The following is a 6,000-nucleotide window of genomic DNA, read 5'->3' as shown; positions in this document are numbered from 1 at the left end:
CATTGCTGCTGAGCCAATGATTTATGTTCCTCCCGCTCAGATCTTTTCCACAACAGCACATCTGTTTCAACAGGTAGTCGTGGAGAGGGTAACCACCCTCAGGGAGCTGTGCTCAGTTACAGCTTGCAGCATTGGTCCAAAGGAGGAATCCGAACTGGGTAAAGGCACCAAAAGTATTTGACTTGTGAGGGTACTTTCTGGGGTGCAAATTTTGAATTTCTCCAGCTCTTAGCTCATACCTCATATGACGGTTATTCAGCCCTGTGAAGCTCAACTAAGCCACAGCCTGCTGCCTTGCCCCACTGATGTTTGCTGAGTTCCATTTCAGAGACTAAGAGCCGCCTGATTTAGTTGTTGGCAAGCACACCGCCAGCCCACGGCAGCGTTCGGGAAAATTCCAACAAGAAGGCAGCGAGCAGGGCCCGAGCTCGGTGTATACCCCGGCTCGGGCCCTGCGCTGGGCAGACCTACACCTGGCCTGTGTCCCGTGGGTGCGCAGGACCAGAGCCAGAGGACGCACTTTTAGGGCATTGGCTCCTGCCCTCTGGAATAACATCCCGCTTGCTGCCTGTGGCATGCAGGACCACTGGGCTTTCAGGAAACTGATCAAGACATGGTTCTTTTCCAATCTCTAGCCTACTTCCTTTTTGTCCGCCTCTACCCTGGCTTAGCGCTGGGACGCCCCATTGCTGGGGCAGCCATGTGCTCTATAAATACTGATAACATAACATAACATCCCAACCACCGTATTACGATATCATCACGGGGCTGACAGTGTCCCTGCGGTGCAGTCATGGTGGTAGAATGCTGCTGCTCTAGTTAAGAGCGCCAGCCAATGCTGGCTATGCTGAAATGCATCCCGGTGGTTGAGCACACTGTTTCCCTGCAGCACGTTCTGCAGGAACAACAGTGCACATAACAGTGTGAATGGCATGGAGGTGTCACCATAAACATGTTACCAGGGCACACCCGCCCTGAAGACTTGTTTTCACCCCAAAACCTGCCCTTCCTTCAACCTTTTCATGGCAGCATCTCCACCATGAAAAGATTGCGGAAAGGGAGGTTGTGATCCTGACTGCGGTGTCTATGCTGGCATTGCCACTATTGACTGCCGCTATTCCTACTGCCGTTGCCACAGGAAAACAGATCTTGGTGGTGGCGGCGATCTGGAGTCGGTCAGATGGCGGTCTTAAGGCCCACATCGTAATCAGGCAGTCAGACCGCCAGGTATGTGGGTGGTCAGACTGCCAAAAAGCCACGGTGGTCCCAGGACCACCAACAACTAAATCAGGCCCTATGTCAGAAGGTAAAACTTCCAACTGGGACAAATATGGTTTCTGTATCTTACCCATGCTTCAGAGTAGTCATCTTGAAATAGTGCCTAGGTACCAGTCAAGCACTACCAAATTGCCCCTGATGACACCTTATGCTTTTTTGCACCATTTTTAAATGTATACTTTAAAAATTGATATCCAGAACTTAGGTTTAGCAGTACTAATCAGCTATCAAGCTGGGAATAAAAAATCCCTAAATTGAACTGAAAGCAAAAATAGATTTTAGATTTTTAATTGGCATTAGATCTTAGATTGCGTCATTTTTGATTTTTCCAAATGATCTTTTATTCCAATTTATGCACCTCTTAAAAGTCTATTGAAACATGGAGTTGGATCTGGCTACCCTGACAACTCATATGATGGTGGAGTAGAAGGCCCTATGTAGATAAAGACAATTGACTTTGTAGATGACTCAACAAAAGCATTGGCGAGCTGGATGAAATGTGATACAGTCACTACTTACGATGGGATATATACGTTTAGTCATGACGGAGCACATTTTGAGTACTTGTCATTCAGAGTAGAGCAGCGTCATTTTGGCTCCACCCTTTCATGTTAGATTAGGCCACATGTATGTGTACGCATGGCCTTATGTACTCGTGTGATGTAACCTTATTAGCATCCTGTAGTGCGCTTCAACAGTGACAGAAAGTGCATCTACTGTGTAATCTTGACATTTTAGTGTGTATGTTAACATTTTCTTTACATTAACAATGAGTTGCAGTTCTCACATATATCTACATCTGTGTGCTTTGAACAATATTGCATTCTTTATATGTACATGTATTTTTTTTAAATAATTCTCTCCATTTATTTTAGACCTGAAAATGTATCCATTTGAATAGTGCTCTACATCTATATTGAAACTGTATACGTGTCTGTGATCATGTATTTGAATATGTACTGAAATGCTTGCCGTCCTAAAGTTGCCCAAAGGCCTTAAGCTTTTGGATTTCACAATGTTTAACTTTTAATGTGAATGGTTGCTCTGCAGGTGCAGTTTTATTTGCTCATGGATAAAGAAAGGCACATTGTGTGAAAGAGATAGTGAGGTTTGAAATGTGTATCTCTTGGCAAGGATTAGAAGATTTAAAGAAGAAAGGGAGGACTACTGTTCGAGCGGAATAAAGAGACAGGAGGAATCCAAGGACTTTGTGATGTGGACACCAAAGGAAATAAATCTTGAGTATAGTTGACAAGTTTGGTGTTTGAAGACGGTAATTAATTGGACATGTGACCTGGAATTCTTGAAGGTTCTTTTGGTGGGTATAATTGGGCATTGCACTTTAGTTTTGTTCCGATTCCCCTTTAGACACTCTGAGGTACAGACCTCTTTGCAACATCTCTGTTATGTGGCTTCATGCTATACAATATATTTTATCGTTGCAAACTTTTACAGAAGTTCTGTTATGCTGACACCTTTCTCTGCTTCTCTGACTCAGTAGGGCTTCCCTGTTTCCCAGTTGGAATAGGGTTTAGTAGATCTCCTTAGACAACCTCATGTATAGGCAAAGAAAGGAAACTTTCAATCTACTCACCAGATGTTATTTCTCTTGTATAGCAGCTACCAGATTCCTCATTAGCTTTCTTTTATTGAGGATACATTTTATATGACGTTTTGGATATTCTTTAGTGATTCTGTATTTTTATACTATATTTCTGTGACTGATTTATATCAGCTTAGCTTTGAATTTGTAATAAATCCATACTTACTCCCATCAATCAACTCTTAGTTTTATTGTGTGGGCAAATGGGTTACACTGTAATTGTTAAATTGTAGTTCATCCTAACTCCTTTTATTCCTCAGGCACCTAGAACTTTCCATTGCAGGGGGCCAGGAAAAAAGAGACCACGTTCTATGCATTCTCAAGAGTTACACCAGAATCTAGTGGTTTCCAAGTTGTATGACTCCAGGCAGCTCAGTAAGGAAACTGATGTGTGGGTAAGCAGTAGGGTGTCTAAGAAATCCCAGGGGAATTTATCCCAAGAATGGGTGTTCAACTCTCCCATAGGGGAAAGAGAGGAGCAACAAGGATAAAATTAAGGAGTTCTCCCAATTGCCCCAAAATCCACCTTAGGAGAGAGAGTCCAGTGTCTTTTCCAAACCCAAATGAGAAAGTACAAGAGTATGAGACTTTTAATCCCACGAAGGCTGGGGTATGCCTGAACTGTTACAAGTGACTAAATAAAAGGGGAGACTCAGTCTCTTCCAAGAAGCCTCCTACAGGTGGGAAGTACCGAGAGGTTGCGAATATAGGAACTGGGTGGATGTTTGCCCAGGATAGACCAGGTGTTGGACTGAAACCACCTTAGTCTTTGTAGGAAGGATGAATATTGAAGCTGTAGCCGCATTACCTCCATTCATGGTGAACTACAGCAATGGCTAATCATCAGTGGTATCAAGATAGAGGCTCTAGGGATACAGGAGCCAACATAACCATAGTGGTGGTCTGGTTGGTTTCCCCAGAGCAGGTTACCTCAGATGTTCTCCATAGGGTAATCAATGCTGACATTGAGCTAAAATTGCATTCCATAGTATTGGCCACCTTTGAGTAGGGAAGGGTTACTGGCCTATAGACGGTAGCTGTGAGCCCTACCATTCCAGTGCAGTGTCTGTTGGTAAATAACTAGGATCCTCTGTTTGGGCTGAGGTGGAAAGGAAGACTTAAGCAGAAAGTTTGGGCCTGTCTGAGTGGGAGTGTGTGGCTACAATGGCCCAGACAACCTGTCAGGGAAGTCAAGGAAGTCTGGAGTCTGAAGCAATGGCTTAGGAACGCACAACCAAGATGAAAGGCAAGAGAAGTGGGAAACCAGCCTGAAAATTCTCCTATGCCCAAGAAGGAATCTAACTGCAGGGGAAAGATCTGGAGTCTAAAGGAGAAAAAGAGCCTACACTGCGAAAACCGCCAGAACTCTCTGAGTTGCTTGAGGCAGAAGTACCCTACAAGGTGGCATTCTGCCAAGTTCAGAAAGAGTGCCCTACCCTAGAAGGCCTTCAGCATCAGGCTAAAGTCCTGGAATAGGAGGATCCTAGTGCAACCCACAGCACCTACTGGGAAGAGTATGTCCTGTACAGTGAGGCCATGGACCCATAACCTGGGGCGACCAGAAGGTTGGTGGTCCCAGAGCAGTACTGTGTATTCCACTGAAATGTAGCCTATGATATCCCATTGTCTGGGCATTTGGGACAGACTAAACGCTGAGAGAGGTTGGTCAACCATTTGTACTGGTCCCAGATGTCTAAGAAGGTGAAGGAGATCTGTCTCTCCTGTGCCACATTTCAAGCCTGTGGTAAGACAGGAGGGCAGCTCAAGGCTTCCCTAATCCCACTCCCTGCAATAAGCATGCCTTTTGAGAGGTTTGGCGATTGACATTGTCGGCACCATAGACCTTAAAACAGCATCACAGAACTGGTTCATCTTAGTGATGGTGGACCATGACACTAGCTGCCCTTAAATCCCAGACAAAAAGAAGGGTAGCCCGTGGAATCCTAACAGAACCTGGGCATATAATACAGTAGCAAAAAGGGGGTTCTCCTTGGGGATAGATTAAAAAATATATATATCAAGTTAACAATATTATTAATATATTGGACATGCCATGTTATTCGGCTCGAAATGTTATTTCCAAAAGATAATGCACACAATCCTTCATGACCATGCCTCAGAGCATCAATATGTTTATATATATAGTGTACATAAGGCATGTTTTGTTACATTCAGAAACAATATATTTTTATTCATTACATGAGCGACATTTGCAATAGGAGCATGATGACCAACTTCCAGGGACACAAAGGACACCTTACTGGAGGATATAGGACCATTGTTTTAGGAGTATACATACCTCCAAGTTTGGTTGCTGTGGGATCTTTAGGTTGGACCACAAAGTAATAGGAAAAAGCATGAAACAAGACTCAGTAGTGTTAGAAAAACTTCACTCCATAGGCAGACAAGATTATCTAACTATGGGACATGCAGAGGGCAGCCCAGCAGGCAACCTGTTAGCGTGGCTGGTTTGATCCGAGGGTCAAGGTATTTCCATCACACAAATAGCTGGGCCAATGACAGAACTGCTATATCCTCAAATGGGAATACATGACGTCTTTACAGCTTTACAGACCTGATATGGCCATGGTGCTCCTTTATTTGGAGAGGACTTAGACCTCTTACTCAACAGAACAACCTTGCTGCGGTTCCCCATGGAGGAGAGGTAAGCACTGGGTGCCCCTTTATTAGCACTGGGATTAGAGCTGCAATTAGAAGTATGGCCGGTGGTGAAATGCCTAGAATGGATGGCTTTCTGGCTGAATTTGACCACACTTATGCCTCTCAGCAGCTCCTGCACCTAGCTGCACTGTATGAGGGCATCTTGGACAATGGTTGTCTCCCTGACAAGGCCAGAGAAGTCTTAACAGTGTCCATCCCCAAATCCTCAAGTGATGCCACGGATATGGCATCCTATCGACCATTATCTGTGGTAAATCTAGATTATAAAATACTCAGTGAGGTCCTGGCCAATAGGCTCTGTAGGACCTGGGGTCTCCAGGCCCTATGGGGCGGTAACGTGACACGAGCGGTCGGGCCACCAAAGGTCTGTGTGTAAAGCAACCATACAACACGCACCTCACATGGGACGAGGAACACACACAATAAGTGACGCCACA

The sequence above is a fragment of the Triturus cristatus genome, chromosome 8 (assembly GCF_964204655.1).
Source record: "Triturus cristatus chromosome 8, aTriCri1.1, whole genome shotgun sequence".
Lineage (NCBI taxonomy): Eukaryota > Metazoa > Chordata > Amphibia > Caudata > Salamandridae > Triturus > Triturus cristatus.
The sequence above is the reverse complement of the archived record's forward strand: the minus strand, read 5'-3'. Positions refer to the sequence as shown.